Source organism: Equus asinus, chromosome 6 (assembly GCF_041296235.1).
Source record: "Equus asinus isolate D_3611 breed Donkey chromosome 6, EquAss-T2T_v2, whole genome shotgun sequence".
Taxonomy (NCBI): domain Eukaryota; kingdom Metazoa; phylum Chordata; class Mammalia; order Perissodactyla; family Equidae; genus Equus; species Equus asinus.
The window spans coordinates 42223827-42245416 of NC_091795.1; the positions used below are offsets into that span (position 1 = coordinate 42223827).

The 21590-nt window shown below is 41.4% G+C and overlaps 1 long non-coding RNA gene across 1 annotated transcript in view; it reads right to left on the bottom strand.

Moving 5' to 3' along the window:
• Positions 1 to 2442: 2442 nt before the first annotated feature.
• Positions 2443 to 21590, bottom strand: part of LOC123286642 (uncharacterized) — a 67486-nt gene continuing 48338 nt past the window's right edge. Inside the window, exons 4-5 of the long non-coding RNA XR_011503937.1 lie at positions 18788 to 18908; positions 2443 to 5349 (exon numbers count right to left, since the gene is read on the bottom strand). This is a non-coding gene — a long non-coding RNA (uncharacterized lncRNA). The remainder of the gene's footprint in view (positions 5350 to 18787; positions 18909 to 21590) is intronic.

Consider the following 21590-nt stretch of genomic DNA (forward strand, 5'->3'; position numbering starts at 1 on the left):
TGTGAGTGAGGAATAAATCTTTCTTGCTTTAAACCACTGAGATTTGAGGTTTGTTACTGCAATATAACATATCCTATCCTTACTAATGCTCTTTCCTTTCTGGGAGGAGGGAGCAGATGGATTCTTCTAGATGTACACAGTAGTGTTCAGCAAAGGAAAAGGACAGGGAGCTGATTTTTGTCACCACACCATCACGTTTTAGAGAAGCCAAGTGGAGTAGGGAGAAATGGGCCTTAGGGGACACAAGGATTCCAAGAGCTCTGAGCCAGAAAGCTTGCAGATTGCAGGAGGGTCATCTGGCCCTGAGGCCAGGAGGGCTGGGTCAGGGAAGTCTTATTTCGCCTAGCCCAGATCCAGGCTAGAGCCCCGAGCTGTTCAGGCCTCGTGCATGAGGAGTCCGAGCTTGGCCTTGGAGGAGTTGAATCACCCGCAGCCCAAGCATCAGCAGGGCCTCTCAAAGTGGCAAATGGGCCTTGTGGCAGACGTGCCCAGGGCACTGGTGCCCTAGTCCCCCGAGTGCAGCCGCCCTTCTCCAGGCAGACCCTGTGGAGAGCGGACAGGGTCCTCAGTGGGCGTGAGCCCTGGACGCAAACTGCTGCCACAGGGCCTGGGCCGCAGGACACTGGCAGGAGTCTCCGGGAAGTGGGCCTGAGCCCCGCGGCAGAGTATGGGCGCTAACCCTTCCCCTGGATTATCTTCTCCCCTCCTCCAGCACGAACAGAGTTCCTCCATTCCACATTTCTGAATGTGGGCTTAAAATCTGTAAAATTCTTAAATTCTCAGCTTCTTGATCTGTAAAGTGGTGGTAACATTAGTCCCCACATCATGATAGCACTCACGTAAGGGTACAACAAGGGCAAAAGAAGACACAGCCCTTAGCACAGGGCCTGACAAGAAGCACGCGTAAGTGCCTAAGAAATGCTAATATTACAGGGCCGTGCCTAGCGGGCGAGGAGCAGAGAGCTCCTGCAAGCCTCGAGAGGCGTCAGTGGATTCACTTGACTCAAAAAGGCAGGAAGAGCGTTGTGGGACCATGCCAGGGGCCCAGGAGTAAGCCAGCAGCCTGGCCAGCTGCAGCACCCAGGCACCGAGCACCCTGGGGCCAGAGCCCACAGACAGGGAGGAGGCCCCAGGGCCTGGGAGGCCACCCGGCCGGCAGCTCTGGAGCCAGCCTAGTGCTACCTCAGGTGAACATCTTAACACGTTGTTCAGTGTCCAGAACGGCTCAGAAACCAGCGCTGGGAAAAAGCTCTTCCTTAGCTTCGCTCCATCCGTCTCTGTCATTGCTCTTTTCTTTCTGCTATTGCGTTGTCGTGTTGCCTTTTTTGACCTTCAAGCTGCGTGTGGGTATTTCAGAAGTTGTCAGACTTCCCTCTCCAGGCAAGTGAGGAGGGGAGCAGGAAAGGTTAAGGACTGCCGGGTCCCATTCAAGAGCCCAGAGAGACCTGGGGAGGCACAGGATAAACCAAGAAGATGTGGCCTTTAGGCTAGTGCCCTTCCTTCCTGGAAGATAGCTGCCCACAGGGGAATTTTACCCTGAAGTCTTCCAACACGTGTCAGTCATTTAGCTCCAGTCTAATTTATATAAGAATAATTAATATGGGACTTTCCCATCAAGGTGCCAAACTTCCTGCCTCCATCTCAACATATAGGAATGAGAGATATATTTGTTAATTTAGTATGCATGTATACAACTGTGTTAAAAAGAATAAAGGAAGATCTTCACAGGCAAATAGTGGGGCCAGAAACCAAAGGGGTAAGCAGGAGCTGAAGTGCAGCTAAGAACTGGGGAGAGAGATGAGTCATTGGAGACGGGGTTGCTATGCCAGGACTGGGCTCCTGGGAGAAGCCATGAACACACAGTGCCCCCACCAGGGGAGCTGGGGTTGACCCTACTCACTCCTGGACTGGTGTCTGGAAACACACTCTTCATCCAAGGCCAGAAATAGAGATGCAGCCCCTGAAAGAAACTGAGTCCCCATCCTGCTCCCTGTGTAGGTATGAAGGTCAGAACTACTCCATCCACATGGAGGAGACCCTAGACACTTGTGCACATAAGACCTGTTCACAGCTCTGAACCTCATGTAGCTGGGGCTAAGGGAACCACAAAACCGCCCTATAGGGAAGGGCATTTGGGAGAACACCCCATGAAAGGTGAGCTATCAGGCAAGATTATCCGTCAAACGAGAGAAGTGGAAGGCGGAATTTCCAAACATGGAGAGAGAAAAACGAACAAAAAAATTGATTCCACAGAAAGAAGGACTGGAATGGAAATAAAGAAGCAAAGACAAAGCGTGGTAAATAGATTAAAAATGATATTACGAAAGTAATTTCAAATATTTTGATACTCATAGTACATGAATCCAGATGGATTAAACCTTTATTAAAAGACAAAATTTCACAATTTTTTTCTTTTTAATACATATATATGCTACTTATGAAAGAAGCATATAAAATTGAGACAGAAGGGTTGGAAATAAACATATTCAAAACACACACACACACCCTCAAGTAAAATGCTATCCAAGAGGAAAATGGTGAAATATTAGTTAATAAAAGAAACATTAATTTTATGGAAATGAAAAAGAACATTTCCTAATCTTAAAAAGAATTACCCATTAAAATGATATAACAATAATGCCTTGTATACAACTAACAATGCAGATTCAAAATGTGTAATTGACAGTAATGAAAGGAGAAGTCGACAAATCCACAATCAGAAGAGGCCACTCTCTCAGAAATGAATAGATCACGCAGTCAAAAATAGCTAAGATTATACAAGATTCAAATAAAAATATTTGAATAATAAAGTTATAGATGATTTGATATAATAAAGCTATGTAGTACTTTGTACCAAATAAATAGAAAACACACAGATCTTTCAAGTGTTCACAGGTCATCTGTGATATTTGATCTGAACTGCATGTCAAAGCGAGTCTCACGAAATTCCAGAGACTCCATATGATACAGACCACATGTTCTGACTGCCACACAATAAAATTCAAAATAAACCATTAAAAGATGGCATCCAAAAAAGCCCATATATTTGGAAACAAACAAGCGAAACAATCCCACTGCTAAATAACTTACAGAATAAAGACTAAATCATAATAAAAATTATGAATGTTTTAGAACGGAACAAAAACAACAGCATGACATATCAAAATTTGTGAAGCTGTGTCTAAAAAGAAATGTCTAAATCTAAATACATTTATTAGAAATCAAGAAAGATTTAAAATAAATAGACTGAGGGTTTACCTCAAGAAGTTGAAAGTAGAATAATGGAGCAAACCAAAAGGAAGTAAAAAAAATAAATAAATAAAGATGAAAGCCAAAAATAATAAAATAAAAATAAATAACACAAAATAGAAAAGAACAACAAAAAAAAAGTAGCTGTTTTTAAAAACCTCTAGTAAAGCTGAAAAAAACCATTATAATATGTTATAATAATAATATTATTATTATAAACAATCAAGCAAACACAACTACAGCTACAGTAGAGTTATTTGGGGTACTTCTGGGAGCTACTTCTGTATTAATTATATCTTTCTATTTTCTGTATTTCCTGATGCTTTGATGTCTGGGTCCTTGCTGACCCCAGAGAGACTGCCCCTCCCATGGCTGGCCAATTCCTAGAAATAGGGAAGGACTCACCTGCAAGCACCTTTCATAAGCAAACCAACCAATCCAGAGCTCATATGCCAGGTACCTCCTTTATCCACCTGCCCTAATCACCCCAGGGCCAGGTACCTGACAACTAGGGACTGCCCTTATGCCCCAGAGCCCACTGAAATTATTCAAAGTCGGCAGTTCTAAGCCTGCTTTCTCTGCCTCACCCGTTCTTTTCCGAGGAAACCACAATAAAGATTATGCCCGTACTTTTCCCTCACTCCCTCTGCTCCTGATTGACCTGGTGCCTCCCCCATGTGGCCCTGCGTGGTGTGACATGCACCCTCCTCTTAAGAACTGTGACGAACAAACTGTCCTTTCAGTGGCAATCGTCTCCTAATCTGAGGGCCTCACCACACGTGAATAATAATAAAACCTACATTTTAAAGCAACTTTATCATCCCTCTTCCAGAAGGAGAAAGAGAAGATGGACCAAGCGAGAAATGTGAGAGATGAAGAATATCTTTAATCTCAGAAACAAAAGGTCCCATGGAGGGCCAAGCATTATTAATGAAAGAGGAACCACGCTTAAATATCTCCTGGATGGAAATTCTAGGATGTTAGGGATAAAGTTTAAAATCCTTTAAGTCTATGAGGGAGTAAAGTTTACATGTCAAGCTGAAGAGGATTGAATTGGAATCAGACTTCTCCTCTACAAACCTAAATACAACAAGAAATATGATGACTATAATAATATCTGCAAAGTTCTAAGGAGAAAAAACTTCATCCAAGACAGGAAAGCTATGATTTACTTGTGAGGTCAATTAAATGATATTTTTCAAAATTTAAGCATTCAAATGTATACCACACAGTCAACCATCTAGAAAAATTTGTTCAAAGTAACCCTCCAGCTGAGCAAGAAACAAATAGGAAAACTAGTTAAACTTAGGGTTAATATATTAAAAAATTGATGTTAACATGATTGAAAAAAGTAATAGAAATGTCCAAAATAATCATTGAAAGAGAAGGTACATAAATGTAAGAAACAGAGTCATAATAATAGTCTGAATCTAAAATGTCATCATATCAAGGAAAATGGGAGATAGAAATAGGGAGGAAATTTAAGAAGCGTGAAATCATCCTACATGGGAAATAAATTCATACTATATTCTTTTTGAGGTTGGTAAAGAAATTGCATATATATGATGTGTGTGTGTGTGATTAAAGGAACCAAGAGTACACTAAAAATGTAAAGTGTGACTTCCTAATTTCTAAATAGAAAAAACTTGCAAAGCAAACTTGAGCAAATGGCAAAATGAAAAAGGAAAATATAAAGAAGCATGAGGAGCAGAGAATGTTATTATCATATGAGATAGACATCCTGACCCCAGAGCGTCAGGACTAAAAGGACACTGGGAACTCCATGCTGGGTACTCTCTCTGTCTCTCGTCACTGGGTCTGCTTTATTTTCCCCATTTGCAATAATCCACACCATTTTCCAGTCTACATGTGGGAAGATAGCCATGGCACAGGCAGCAACCAAGCGTGTATCCCCTTCGATGCAGAGAGCAGCAAAGCTGAGTGAAGATCCTTAGTCCCAGTTCCCAGTGCTCAGGAAGGATCCTGATTGGTCCAGTGAGCATCAGATGTCCACCCCTGGAGCAAACAAGTGTGGCTGGGGTCAGCATCTTACAGAACTCCCTGTAAAGTGGACCATCTTCTGGGAAAAGGTTGGACGATCTACTGGGTGTCCACCACCCAAGGACAAACAAAAAGAAAACAGTATTTATATCAGACAATGTAGAATTCACAGCAAAAACACATTAAAGAGGGGAAGAGGGTTATTCTATATTGGGAAACCATACAGACTAAATGAGAGTGTAAGAGCCATGAATTTGTGTTTCTTGAATATGGCATCAAATGAACAAGGTCAAAAAGGTTAGAAATTAAGGAGAAATTGAACAAAACCACAGTTATAATTGGTTTAATATGCCTCACCATTTCTGAGAGATCAAGTAGACAGGAATTTAATAAGAATATAGAAGGGCCCAGCCCCATGGCCGAGTGGTTAAAGCTCCGCCTGTGCTGCTTTGGTGGCCCGGGTTTGCAGGTTCAGATCCCAGGCGCACACCTACGCCACTCACCAACCATACTGTGGAGCTGTCCCACGTACAGAAAAAGAGAAGAAGATTGGCACAGATGTTAGCTCACAGTTAATCTTCCTCAAGCCAATAAAAAGAGGAGGATTGAGAACAGATGTTAGCTCAGGGCGAATTTTCCCCAGCCAAAAAAAAAAAAAGAAGAATATAGACGAGTTAAAAATTATTATTAAAATTTTGACTTAATAGATCTATATCCAAATGTGCTCCCTAGAAACAGAAAATCAATATTCATTTCAAATGTCAAAGGAATAGTTACCAATTTGATCATATCTTAGGCCACAAGGAAAATCTCCTTAAAATCTCAAAAACAGAAATAGTGCAATACACAAACTCAAATCACAGTGCAAAACCAGAAGTTAATAGCAAAACGAAAAGCAAAGAAACAAATAAAATGAAGCCACTCTGGAGAGGGAGAAAACTTGTCTTAATAGCCCTAAAGTCAAAGAGGAAATCAAAAGTACAATTAATGACTGTTTATGAGACAACAGGGAGCTGCGGCAAAGAGAAAACTCAAAGCTCTAAAGAACAGAAGACATATAGTTTTATGTTCTTCTCATTAGGCAGAAAAAAAGAATTAAATGAACCAATTATTCAACTCAAAGGGCAAGTAAAAGAGCAAAAAAGTGACCCTATAAAAAGCTGGAAGAATTTGAAGTAATGAATTAGAAGATGATAAATTAAAAATAATAAAAACGATAGATCTGAGAAATTCAAGAGCTGGATCTTTGAAAAGACTATAATTAGGATAGTAGTAGTGACCTTTTGTTGGACATTCAGCTAATGGCCAAGTACCATACTAAACACATTAACAGCTGCCCATTCATCTCACCATGACCTCATGAGGTAGGAAGGACAGATATCCCCATTTCATAGATGGGAAAACTGAGGTGTTGGAAGTTAAGTGTTTTGTCCCAGGTCTGTCCATCTCCAGAACCTATGCTGTTAGTCATTATACAACTCCTTCTAGCAAGGCACATCAAGGAGAATAGAGATGGTGGCCACAGACACACAATGCAGTGAAGGAGAAAGGCAGGCAACCACTACAGAGGAGAGTTAAAAATTAGGAGAAACTACCACACACAATTTGATGAACAGGGTAACTGTTTTTTCTCTTTACTCTTTTTTTTTTTTTTTTTTGGTGAGGAAGACTCGCCGTGAGCTAACATCCGACGCCAATCTTCCCCTTTTTTTCGTTCAAGGAAGATCAGCCCTGAGCTAACATTCTTGCCAATCCTCCTCTACTTTGTATGTGGGATGCCTCCACGGCATAACCGACAAGGGGAGCAGGTCTATGCCCAGGATCCAAACCCATGAGCCCAGACCACTGAAGCAGAGTGCACAGAACCTTAACCATTCGGCCTCTCTTTACCATTTTTTTAATTGACAAATTTGTTTATTTGACATAGTTGGGATCATATACTTCACCCAGTTTGGTATTCTTTCTTTTTCTCTTTTTATATAGAAATCATTTCAAACTTAAAGAAAGGTTGCAAGAACAGTATAAAGTACTTTTTCCCCTAAACCATTTGAGAATAATTTGCCAAGAGGATGCTGCCTCCCCCCAATATTTGAGACTGTATTTTCTGAAAATAAGGACATCCTCCCACATAATCACAATACAACCATCAGAATCAGGAAAACAATATCAGCACGTTACTACCATCCAATCCATGACCCCCATTCCTGTGTTGCCAGCTGTCTCAGTAACATTCATAAGCAAGCGGATTCAATCCAGGGTCACGTGTTGCACTGAGTTGTCATTGCTGTTGAGTCTCCTTCAATCTGGAACAATTCCTCAGTCTTTTCTTGACTCTCCTGATCTTGATACTTTAGAAGATACCGGCCAGCTATGTTACTGAATGTCCCTCAATTTGGGTATGTCTGATATTTCCCCATGTTATGTATTTTGAAGAAGAATATCACATGCTGTGGCTCTTCACTGCCTCCTATCAGGGGTCACATGGTTTCAATTGACCTTGATCATTGAATTAAGGGAATGTCTTCCACTGTCAACTGACTCTTCTTCTCTTTATAATCAGTAAGTACTTCATGGGGAAGTACTCTGGGACTATGTAACCATCCAGTTCCTCATCCGCCACTGTAACATCCACTGACGTTTCTTGGCTGAATCACTTATTGCTGTCATGGTTGTCAAACGGCTATTTTCGAACACAGCCATCTCTTCTACATTAGTGAACATTCTACTCTTAAGGAAAGGCTTTCCTCTCCTCTCCATTTGTATGTTCATTTATTTATTTATATCACTGTGGACTCCGGCATTCCTGTTTTATTTAATGGTAAAAATCTGTTATTATTCTCTTGTATTTTGTCAAATTATCCCAGATTTGGCTGGTGGCAGTCCCTTCAATCTGGTTTCTATGTCTTTTTGACCTGTACTCGTCATTCTTTGAGTACTTCTTTACTTTCTGGCACAACAGGATGTTCCAGGATCATCTTGTACCTTTTCTGCCCCAGTCCTGGAATCCATTTCCTCAAAAGTTCCTGGTTCCTTTTAGTGGAGAAAGGTACTTAAACATAAAAACCTGGGAATGAGGTGTGTTCATTGGCACAGGGCACAGAGTTGAGAAATCCATCTGCTCCTATCTATCATCTGTCTGTCTATCTATCTATGTATTTATCTATCTATCTATCTATCTATCTATCTATCTATTCATCTACTATCTATCATCTATCTATCTATCTGTGGTAGGCAGCTCCCAGATTGCCACCAGTGATCCCCACCTCCTGGTATTCAAGTCCTTATGTAATCCTTTCCTTTCAAATGTGGGCTGGACCTAGTGACTCACTTCTAACAAACTGAATATGGCAAAAGTTCAAGTTCAAGTTTAGGTTTATGTCATGTTCAAGTTTAGGTTACAAAAAGACTGTGACTTCTGCCTTCGGCATTCTCTTACTCTTTCGCCCACTCCCTCTGAGGGAAGCCAGCTCCCTATGCAGAGGCCCACATGACAAGGGACTGAGGGTGCCTCGGGCCAACAGCCAGTGAGGAAGTGAATCCTGCCAACATCATATGAGTGAGCCTGGAGGCAAGTCTTCCACTAATAGGGCCTCCAGATGAGGCTACAACCCTGGCTGACAGTTTGATGGCAGCCTTGTGAGACCTCGAGGCGGAGGCACTCAGCTAAGTCATTCCTGGATTCCTGATGCACAGAAATTATGAGATGATAAATATGTCTTATTGTTTTAAGCCACTAGGGCTTAGGGTAATTTATTACACAGCAATTGAAAATTAAATACACACACACACACACACACACAAACATATACATTTATTTCTATATCTATTCCATATATTGAGAACCATGAGTTCACGGGCCATAGCTCCAATCCCAACACCACAGGATTAATTCTAGCTTTCTTCCTTTCCATAATTGTAACTCCCTGCAGTGAGAACCTGACTCTCATTTATTCTTAATATACTTATTGGGTCAATTGGCCCCCACCCTTTATAATCAATTTTTTCTCTCTACCATCACCACCCCATGAGAGCTTCCTCCTCACCCTGTTCAGACCCTGACACCCTAACTCAGAGCCATGGACGCCACCCACCCTGGATAGGCCCCTACCTTGTCCAGTCCCACCCAATGACTTCTGGAAGAATTATTCAAGAAGGGAGGAAGGGAAAGAGCCAAGGAGGCTGGGAAGATGGTAATATAGAATACCAAAATTGATTCCAAAAAGATAGAAAAAGAATAGGGAAGTAAGCTTGAAAAAATTGAGAAACCATTAGAGACTCATCCGTCAAAGGGTGTTAGGCCCAGAAGGGTTTCAGACTCTCAAGGAGTAAATCATTCCTGCACCACGTAAACAGTTCCAAGATCTGAGAAAAATTAGATACTATCTCGAATCAATTTACAAATTCTGCAAAGCTCTGATATCAAAACCTGACTAAAGAAATAAAAACTTCACACAAACAATAATAAACTGAACTCAGCGACATGTGTCAAGAATAATACGTGACCAAGACAATTTAACTCCAGGAACGCAGGGTGGATCAACCTCAGGAAATCTCTTCACTTTAAATTAATACAGAAAATGAGATATATGGAGATAGCAGTTGGACTCAAGTGGACCTTTTAAAATTTAGGACTCTTCCAGACATGTAAGTCAGGACTTTTTTGGTTGCAAGTAACAGAATCCATGTCGAGTTTATGCACATAGGGCTATCTCATGGAAGTCAAGAAATCACAACTAAAAAAGAATAATATTGGAAAGGAAAACACAAAACTGTTTTTCATATCTTTCCATTGAGAATAAATGTTTTAAAATAAATAACTTTTCCATAAATCAAAAAGAACTAGCTTGAAAACCCAGTGGGGAAAAATTCCATTTACAATATCAACAAAAGACTATAAAGGACCTAGGGGACTGATAGTGATGTGCTTCTATTGAAGAAAAGTAGAATATTCTTACGTGAGGACATAAAAAGGAGATTGAAGAAGATGAGAGAGATGCACTGTTCCTGGGTAAGAAGATGCATATTGTAAAATGTTCATCTGCCTTAAATAAATCTATAAATTCAACACAATCTAAGTGGGACTGTGTTAAAATTTGACAATATAATTCTAAAATTGAGGTGGAAGGGGGCATAGTGGTTAAGTTCATGCGCTTTGCTTTGGCGGCCCAGGGTTTGTGGGCTTGGATCCTGGGCTCGGACGTATGCACCGCTCATCAAGTCATGCTGAGACAGCGTCCCACACACAAAATAGAGGAAGATTGGCATAGATGTTAGCTCAGTGACAATCTTCCTCACCAAAAAAAAAAAAAAAGGAAAGAAAGAAAAAGAAAAAAAGAACTGAGATGGAAGGCAGGAAAAACTTGAAATGCTGCCCCCCAGATACTATCAACCTATCTATTGAGTGCTTATACTGTACTTAGCACTTAGTACTTAGTACTTAAGGATTCTATTTACTCTTTCCAAAAACTCAATGATGTACAATTACTTGCACCTTAGAAATGTTAAAAAAAAGTTTCCCATTATCAGAGAAGAACTAAATATCAGAAGTCTGTGTTTGAACCCTGGACTCATCACTTCAGAGCTTAAAGTTAAACTACTATGCTAATTAAATATACATGTAACTAGAGAAATTAAAACAACCTGGTACTGAGAGAAGACTCAGTTGAACAAGTTAATAAGAAAAATTTGTACACCTATCTTATTCCTAACATAAGAATAGAATAACCAATTTATTTTTTCTTATACTTTATTTCCTCCATGATTTATTATGATTAACAGTATAAGAGGGAAATTATTACTTTTTTCAAAGAATCAGTTATTGAATATATTTATCAATTCTACTATTTTTCTTTTTGCAATTCATTGTTTTCTTTATTACTTTTTCCCTCCATATTTCCTTTGGTGTGTTTTTTTCTTTTTTAAGTTTCTTGAGTAGAATGCTTATTTTTTTCATTTAATAATGAAGCACTTCTTGCCCATTTATTTTTCCAAGTGAACTTTGTATTCCCTTTAAGTTCTGAAAAAGTCCTATGGGGATGTTTATCAGAATTTTATTAAAAGTGTAAATTAATTTTTAGGGAAATGACATTTTTACATATTGACTCTTCCCAACAAGGAGCATGTCCCTCCACTTATTCGAGTCCTCTTTTATGTCTTTCAGCAGCATCTTACAGTTTTATTCCTATGGGTCCTGCACAGTTTTCAAGAGTTAATACCAGAGAAAATCTGAGGGTTTTTTCTTGACTAGCCATTGCAATTTTACAAGAAAGCACTTGACTTTGTTAACTGAGTTCATTTTGTAACTATTTCCTTGTAAACTCTCTTCTGCAGCTTCCCTAGGATGTTCAAGGTAGAAAATTTTATTATATGCAAATTATAATTTCATTTCCTATTGCTTAGTTTCTTCTTTCTGTTTCTTAAATAACTGCATTAGCTAAATCTAGAACAATGTCAACTAATAATGGTTATGGTGAGTGTCTTTGTCCTGCTACTGACTTTAATGTAAAAGTCTCTAATGTTTCATTTTTTTAATTACACTTTTTTTGGAGATAATTGTAGATTCATACGCAGTTGTAAGTCACAAAGAGACCTCATGTATCCTTTACCCAGTTTCCCACAAAGTTATGTCTTGCAAAACTATCGTCACAACCAGAATATTAACATTGATTCAATTTAGCCATCTTATTCAGATTTCCCAGTTCTACTTGTACTTGTGTAGGTGTGTGCGTGTGTGTGTGTTTTAATTCTGTGGAATTTCACCGTATGTGTAAATTCTTGTATCTGCTACCATAGTAAAGATACAGCACTGTTTCACCATCACAAGGATCCTTTGTATTGTTTGTTATAGCCAAACCTGCGTCCCACCTTCTAACTCCCACACCATGTCCCTGACTCCCGGCAACCACTAATCTGCTCTCCATTCCTATAATTTTGTCATTTCAAGAAAGTTATAGAAATGGAGTTATACAGTATGTGACATTTTCGGATTGGCTTTTGTCACCATAATTCTCTGACAATTCATCCAAGTTGTGTGTATTGATACTTGGTTCCTTTTTATTGCTGAGCAGTGTTCTATGGTATGAAAGTACCACAGCTGGTTTAACCGTTCACCCTTTGAAGGATATCTAGGTTGTTTCCAATTTCAGACCATTATGAATAAAGATGCTAATAATGTTGAACATCTTTTCATGTGCTTATCTGCCATCTGTATATTCTCCTTATGTGAAATATCAGTTCATGTCTTTTCCCAATTTTTCAAATGGATTTTTTTTACTGTTGAGTTCTTTACATATGCTAGATATTAGTCATTGTTGAATATGTGACTTGCAAATATTTTCTCCCAGTGTGTAGTTGTCTTATTCCCCTCACATGGGCCCTCACAGAGGAAAAAACTTTTAATTTTGATGAGGTCCAATTAACACTTTTGCAGGGTATGGAACATGATTTGGTCTCAAATTTAAGAACTCTTTGCCTAGCCCCAGATCCCAAGATCTTCTTCTATTTTTCCTAAAAGTTTTAAAGTTTTATGTTTTACAGTTAAATTCATGGTAAAGCATTTGACAAAATCCAACACCAGTTCATGATAAAAACTCTCAGCACACCAGGAATAGAGAAGAAATATTTCAACTTGATAAAGAGCATCTATAAAAACCCTAAAGCTAACATCATACTTAATGGTGAAAGACTAAATGCTTGTTTCCTAGGATCAAGAATGTCTGCCCTCACAGCTTTTGCGCAGTGCAGTACTGGAAGTCCTAGCCCCTGCAATAAGGCAAGAAAAAGGAAGAAAAGACATACCATTTAAAACTAAAACTGTCTTTATTTGCAGATGACATGATTGTCTATATAGAAAATCACATGGAATCTATAAAAAAACTATAATATGTGAGTTCACCAAGGTTACAGGATATAAAGTCAACACACAAAAATCAATTGCGTGTCTGTATACTAACAACGAACACATGGAAACTGAAATTAAAAACACAAAGCCATTTACAATCACTCCAAGGAAAATGAAATACTTTGGTATACATTTACCAAAACATGGACAGGGTCTGTATGTTCAAAATTACAAAATGCTGATGAAATAAATCAAAGAAAATCTAAATCAATGTAAAGACATAGTGTGTTCATGGATTAGATGACTCAACGTAATAAAGATGTCAGTTCTATTCAAATTGATTTATAGATTTAATGCAATTCCTATCAAAAACCCAGTAAGAAGTTTTGGAGACATAGACAAGCTTATTCTAGTTTGTGTGGAAGGCAGAGGCCGTAGCATAGCTAAAACAATCTTGAAAAAGAAGAATGAAGTGTGAGAACCACTCGCTCAGTTCTGGGCTACACATCTTCAAGTAATTCTTTTTAAAGAAAGAATGTGGATCGCAGGCTCTTACCCACAAAGCTAAAAGATGGAAACATTGTTACGCTTTCTTTTGGCAGTTACCATTGCAGATGGGAAGTCTGAAGTCATGCTAAATTGCGGATAATCTATTTTTTTTCACTTCTTGATTCTTCTATAATTTTTCTTATTAAATATAATTATTTCCATGATACATCTAGATGAGAGCTCTTTTTATTATCTTGCCTAAAATATAGTAAAACACTCTGGACACATACTTGGATTCCCTTCTGGCTTCTAAGAAGCATAAAGAAAAAATTTGTTTTGACTGATCCTTGCCTCTTCCAGTTGTCTTGGTTTTCCTCCCACAGCAACACCTATTATTCTTTGTTCATATCCTTGTACAAGTCATGGATCTTAATTCCAAGCAACCCAAACTAACTCTGGCTGTCTTAGTAGTGAAAGAATTTATTAAATAGATACTGGGAATCTTACAAAAATATCAAGAAGACGGAGACCTGGCTCAGAAAATGGGCAGCACAGTTAATAAGGCTCAGCAGCGGCCAGAATGCCAGCCAAGCTACATCACAGAACACATCCAATGAGGACTCTGGGGATGCTGCCACTGAACCCTGGGGGCTGCTCACCGCATTAGCACTCTAGCACTGGACCCTGCACTCTGCAGCTTGTACTGCGGCTTCTGCTGTCCTGGACCCAGTGCTGCCACCCTCAAAATGAATTCTTCTTGGTCCCTTCATCTTTGTGCTACAAGCTTCCTTTTCAAAATCCCAGATGCGTGTGCCTGACTGGCTGGCATAGGTCACGTGCTGGTACCCTAGCAATCAGCCTGAGAAAATGGGATTCTGGCCTTTCAGATTCTGTGTGAGGCAGTTCTGCCACCAAGACACGTAACATGAGGAATTCCACAAGCATAGAAATGGAGTTCCACCAGGGCCCCATTTCTCTGTCTTCCATCTTCTCACTCATTATTTTATTTCTATATGCATTCATAATTTCTAGGAGAACTACTGAAGTTCATGTTCCACATCATGGTTCCAATTTTTGACAGTGTCACTTCTGCTTCTCACCTCCCTTGGTATGGATATTAATTTTTTTTTAAGTTTCTTTCCCATCCTTCCTTTGAGCCTGCAGTTTCAGGATGGGTTGACTACAAAGAGAGCTGTCAACAATTCCTCCTGAACTTATATCTGTATGTGCATGCACCCCCTCCATCAAGAGGTAGAGATTATTTCTCTCCCCTTCAATCTGGGCTGGTCGGGTGACATGGTTTAACCAATAGAATGCAGCAGAAGTGATATTACGGGACTTCCAATCCTCAGTCTTAAGAGGGTTAAGAGCTTCCACTTTCTAACTTTGGGGATCCAGCTGTCATATAAAGAGACTCCAGCCACATGAGAAAGAGAAGCTCCCACAATTCTCTAGCCACCAGGTGCCACATGCATGAGATAAAGTCATCTTGAACATTCCACCTCCAGCCCACTTCCCAACTGAATGCTACTACCTCATGGAGCAGACCCCACATCCTGTGCAGCGGAAGAATTGCCTGACTGACCCTGCCCTAATTCCTTCCCACAGGATTGTGAGTAAATAAAATGGTGCGATTTAAGCCACTAAGTTTTAGGGTGGTTCATTTCATAGCAATAGGTAACTTGATGTGTTCCCACATCTTACCTAGTTCCCTTTCCACCTCACTTTGTCATCTTTGCATCTCATCTTGTTTCATCTTAGTCTTCTCCTTGCTTAGGATTTTCTTTAGCTGTTCATAGTGGCCACATTTTTTTTGGCAACTTAGTCAGGGTTTCAAACAGTTTTCTAAAATTGAATTCTAGTTACTCTCTGCACTTCTGAGTCATCAAGATGAAGTTTCCTTTGTCAGGTTCTGCAGTTCATCTTTTTTACTAGATCAAGTTGAATGTTTTCCCTTTTAACTTATTTTCAAAATAAAATAGATATATCAAGATTCTGTCTTAGCAACAAATAACATATAGATATCCCTTGGTCCTCCCACTGTTCATTTGGAATCAGTTGAATTCCTTTCTTGTATCTAGAGCAACTGGCTTTTGAGGGCTCTAGATCCTATAGAGATCTCAAGTCAACTCTCAGGGTGTGGTTCCCAGGCTTTCTTTTACCATGGCGCTGCTGTGCTCTGGTGGAGTCTGGTCCCACCTCCACTATGTGGCTTCCCAGAACTTTGAAACTATGATTCCCAGCATGCCTGGCTGCCAGGTCTGTTAAGTCTCTGTCCTACCCACAGGCATGGGGCTACATGTAGGGGTGGTATACCTCTTTAAAGCAAAGCACCACCACTGAGGTCACCCTACAGTGCCCTGTTGTTTGGCAGCAATTTCGCTCTCCAAATGGATGTAGAAATGTTAGCAGGAAGGCAGGTTTCTGTTGCTTACAATTCTGTCAGTTGACTGCACCCAGCTAGATAGTTCTTCCATACCGTATGTCGGCTGGGTGCTATAGTCATCTGGGGGTTTAACTGGGCTGGAGCACCCAAGGTGGCCAACTCACACGGCTGGGGCCTTGACTGGTTACACTGGAAGACTGGGCTAAGCTGGGGTGCTAGGATGGTGGGGCCTCTCTCTCCATGTAGTCTCAGGGCTGCCTTTGCTATACTTGGCCTCTCTGCTTGGCTTCTCCGTATAGCCTCTCTGCATGGCCTCTCCAGCAAGGTAGCTAGACTTCTTACATGGTGTCTCAGGGCTCTGAAAAGCGCAAAAGCAGCTTTTGAGCCTTCTTAAGGCTTAGTCTCAGAACTGTCACAGCATCACTTCTGCTATATTCCACTGGCTAAAGCTGTTACAAAGCCAACCCAGGTTTAAGGGGAAGAAAAACAACTGCACTTTTTGAGAGGACAATGACAAAACCTCAGTGAGCATCTTTAATGCACCACACTCACCCAGTTCCAGAATAGCAGCAGGCATTGTATAAAAGAAGTGGGGCTCCCTCACTTATACTGTAAGGAGAATGGAGAGAAGAGAATGAAGGATTTTTTTCCAGTGGACAAACTGAATTAGTTAAAGAAAAGATCCACAGATTTGCTGGAGGTTCACAACTACAGACCTCTGAGCTACCTGACTACCTGTCTACAAGCCCCTCCTCCTTTCCTAGCTTTTGATTTGCTTTTTTGTCCTCACCTCTAAATATGAATGGATAATCAAGAATTGGCAGACAGCTGAGGGAAATTTCTCATGTGAAAGACAGAAACAAACAAAAGAGAACTCAGAAGAAACAGAGATGGTGAGAAAAACAATGGAAAGACTCAAAAAATATATAATTAATATTTTCAAGGAGATTAAAAATACTACTTCCATAAAATAAGAGGATCTAGCAAAAAAGGATACTCAGACAGCAATAAAGAGCTCTCGAAAATTAAATATATAAGCCAAAAAAAAAATCAATAGGAAGAGTTGGAGGATAACGCTGAGAAAGACAAAGTAGAACAAAATGACAGGGACATGGACAATACAATGGATGATTCAAAAATTAAAGAACAAATGGAGGAGACGCAATTTCCAAATTCTAGGAGTTCCAGGGTGAAAAGAGAAGACAGCACAAAAGCTATTACAGAAAGAAAGAGGGAAAGAAAAGGAAGAAAGAGAGAGAGAGAGAAGGAAGGAAGAAAAGAAAAGAAAAGAAAAAGGAAGGAAAAGAAAGACCACAAGAAATTTTCCCAGAATTGAAGATAATGGGTCTCCAGATTGAAATTTAATTTTTTTAAAAACCCATACCGAGACCCATCATCATGAAATTTTAGAATACAAGGGGTAAAGAAAAGACTCCAGAAGCTTTTTGAGAGGAAAGACAGCCCAAACAAAGGACTGAGAATGAGAATGGATCCGGGCTTTTCAACAACAAAACTGAAAGCTGGAAATTCTGAGGGAAAACTATGTTCAGCCCACAATTCACCTGTATTCAATCTAGTTTGTGAGTGGAGTAAGGCATTGTCATAAATTTGGAATCTCCTAACATTTACCTCTGCTGTACTGTTTCTCAGGAAGCTATTAGAGGATGTGCACCACCAAAACAAGGGAGAAGATCAAGAAAGAGGAAGACATGACATGGGCTCAAAGCAACAAGGAATAAAGATAAGAGAAGGGCAAAGGGAAAGGGGCTGGATGAGGCTGTGCCGTGGCCATCGAGAGAGGCGAGTCCAGAGAGAGCAGGAGATCTCAGAGCACAAGAGACACAATTCTAGACAGGAGAAAATGAAAGTGGTGCATGATCTGGTAGGTTTGACCAATCAGAAAATTGTATTGAGAGGCATTTTACAGAGCTGCAGAAGGGTGTGAAATCATTTAGTCAGATGTTCAAAGGAAATGAAACAAATGAAAAACCGAGGCAATTATTAACTCCAGGAAAAACTAAAAGTTTTACAAGAATGGAGATATAATCAGACCATACCATTTCTGTCAACAATGAGCAAAATTTATAGCCATAGTAATAATAAAAAATAATAATAAAAATTCTTAAAACTATTTGAACTAAGAATTGAGATATAATGATATTAGGAGAAAAGGGGGTGCAGAAGAGAGTGTATAAGTGAGTTTTTATCTATCATAATAGAAAGTCAATAATGTCTGAAGTTAATGGACAAAGAGAAAGCAATGAGTTAATTTTAGTTAGAAATATGGATATAAACATAAAAGAAACACTAAAAAAGTTTTAAAAGTTTCCTTCTGGGGAGTAGGATGAGAGGGAGGTGATAGGTACAGTCTTAAGTGGTCTCACAGGACTTCCTACTACAGCGTCTGGATAACCTGCTCCTTACTCCGTACTCACTTTCCTTACCCAGCCAGGTGCCCCCTGTTACAACTCCTTTCAAGCCATTTCCGCTCTGTCACAAATCCCCTTGCTTATTAATCCACTCCCTCCCTGCCAGGCTCAAACACTGCCCAGAAAACCTTTACTCTTTACTCTCTGTTTGTACTTGTCTTTGAGACAAGCATGTTTGTTGTCTGCAAGTCCCAGAGGAAAATGCAAATGAAAAACTATAAAAAACTAAATATCTGGAACCAATAAGGTCAGAGGAAAGGTTTTCCAGCCCAAAGCTCAGAAAGCAAGTGGGCAGTCACATTTGTTTTAAGTTTCGAAAAGATTGTTAATCTAGCGTGGACAGCCATGTTTACCAGTTCCGCCTCCTTCCCAAATCCACACTTCAAGTCTCACCTCTTCCATGACACGTTCCTAATCTCTCAATCTGCAGGGACATCTCCTTTTCAGGACAGTAGCACCTTCAGATTTGACCAACTCCCAGTCCAGCAAATCTCTGGGTGTTTCTCCAGTCAGCCTTGGAAGAGAAAGTACCAAGTCACTATGTCTTCTCCACTCATTTAGATCACAGCAGTGGACAGTGAGGGCGTTTACAGGCCCCCAACAGGGGCTGAACTTGTTGAATTGCTTGATTCAACTCTCAGCACGTGTCCTTCTCTTCCAAGCTGAACCGTGAGCTGGCACAGAGGCCAGTGTCTGGCTCTTCATATCTGTGTTTTTAGTAGGTATCAATAAATGTGCATTGAATGAATGTATGAATGAATGAATTTAACAATTGCATATTCCACTGTTGGTACTTTCCTCACTAGGTGCTGTTAGCACAGTGAAGTTGGGTTAAATCAGGCTAAAGCAGTGGTTCTCAAAGTGTGATTCCTGGGTTAGAGCATCGGCATCACCTGGGAACTTGTTAGAAATGCAGATTCTCAAGCCCCACCTGGGACCTCCTGAGTCAGAAACACTGGGGGCAGGGTTGGGCAATCTGTGATTTGGCAATTCCTCCGGCTGGTGATGCAAGGTCAAGTTTGAGAAGGACAGCACTAATGGTTCCTCTCATGCCCGAGGCTCTATCTTGCCTGCATTTTCTCACACAGAGACATCAGTGAGTGAGGTAAAGTAACCACAGCTGGACTAAGACAAGCAGAGGCTCAGTCCGGACTTTGCTGATGGAGGCCCCCAATGCCTAACAGCAGGACTTTAGGCAAACCATTTGTTCTAAAGAAATGTGATCTGATATTTTACAGTCCTCTTAAGAATCGCCTCAGGCAGGAACACTGGGCTTCAGGTACAGTAAAAGGCATCCAGGTCAGACAAGAAGAGAGCTACTGGACAAGAGACACCAAAGGAAGACATAGAACATCACCGCTGAAATGCAAGGGATTGGCCAAGATAACTTCAGGGGGCATTGCCCATCACACCTAACCAGCAATGGTCAGATTCCTGTTCAGAAGCGCCTGGAGCTCTGAGCACCTCACCCCTCCCTCCTCACCACCCTTCCCTTCATCCTCACCCTCCAGGACAGAGCCTGAGCCAGCTCTAGGGGCAGATTTATGGCTCACTGCCATGAATAATGCAGCAGCCCAGCTCTCCAGGCAGAAGCTTCTGGGTAGCCCGTAAATCATTGCAGACATTGTGCCAGCCTGCTTAATCAGCTGTCCCCAGGACACCTCAGCAGAGGGAAGGAGGGCACCCTGGCCACATTCAGTACCCCATTAATAAGGCCCCAGGCTACAGTAGGCGATGAGGTTGTGCAGGTCGTGCATTCGTTGCATAAGGGCCTGGGCAGGAGGTGCAGACTTGGTGAGCAGTCCAGCCCAGCCGTCACCCACTGAGCCCTGCACTCGGGCTCAGGGCTGTGCTCTGGTGCCTTTTTCTGATTCGTTCAAGGGTGTGGTCTATGCTCACACATGCGGTGCTGGGCACACACCGGGGTTCCCACTTCCTTCTCTATTTCACAACACTGGCCCTGCCTCCTCCTGGAACCCCAGTCTCCCCAGAGGCTTTCCCTATCCCTTGCCTGCCCCCCATGACCCACCATTTCCAGGTGCAGATTTTCCATTGCTGTCTGCCCACATTCCCCATCTCTATGCTGTTGGGAATAGGGAGCCCAGAGCTGCCCCATGCCCACACATAGCTGTGGTCTACCGGTGCACAGAGCTGTGACATGACTTTCCCTGAGAGAGCCTGAGGCAGGGGCATTCCCAAGTCCCCTGATGGACAGATCAGGGCAGCCCCTTAATGTGAGTAATCAGTCAATAGATGACCCCCAACTAATAGCACTGTCTGAGTTTCCTTCAGTGTACATACATTCCAAACACTGTACATTTCCCACCAGAGCCCCTCAGGCCAGCCTGAAGCATAAGCTAGCAGAAAGACTCAAATTAAGGGATGATTCTCAACCCACTGGAACTCTGATTCATGAATCTACTAATAATTCTTATTCTCCACCGGAGAGGAGAATATTGCTCATAATAAAAGGGGATGTTTGGGGAGGGGTATGCACAGGGGAGCAGGCATCTGAAAATAGGGCTAGGAATTTTAGAAATGTACGAAGTTCTCGAACCATGTCTCCTGTCACATGACCCATTTGGTGTCTCCGGAAATCCCACATGGAAAATTGGACTGAAGCAGGGAGACACAGCTTCCCCAGGGAGGCGGGAAGGCTGGAAGTCGGCGGGCCGAGGCTCCCTGGGAATGGTGGTGCCCTTGCACTTGCGGTTTAACGAATGAGCCAGGTCACCCGCTCTGGGAAGAGACCCTGAGGCCCGTAGGTCATAGGGGCAGCCCGCCCCAGCCATAGCAGCCCATTTCCTGCCTTGGCCACTCTTCCTCCCCGAGCCACCCCTGATTCCAAGTGTTACATGACTCAGCACCCACAGCCACTGACCACTGAGTTTCTCGGCACCCTGGGGAGGCCTAGGCAACCAGAATTGCCCAAGTTCACCAACACCCATAGGCTCCACATGAAACGATTCTCCTGTCGTGATGGAGAAAATGCAGCTCCTGCTCTTAGGGGGTGACTGTCCTGTGGCCACGCTGTTGGCCACCACAGCCAGGTACTCAGATATTCATTGCACAACCACAGCCGACCAGGACTCAATGGAGGAGCCAGGCCTATGGTCATTTCTCTAGCTATGCGTCAGATAGTCATGAAGTCATTCGACACATGCAGCTAGAGCCTTCTGTGTACAAACGTAAATAA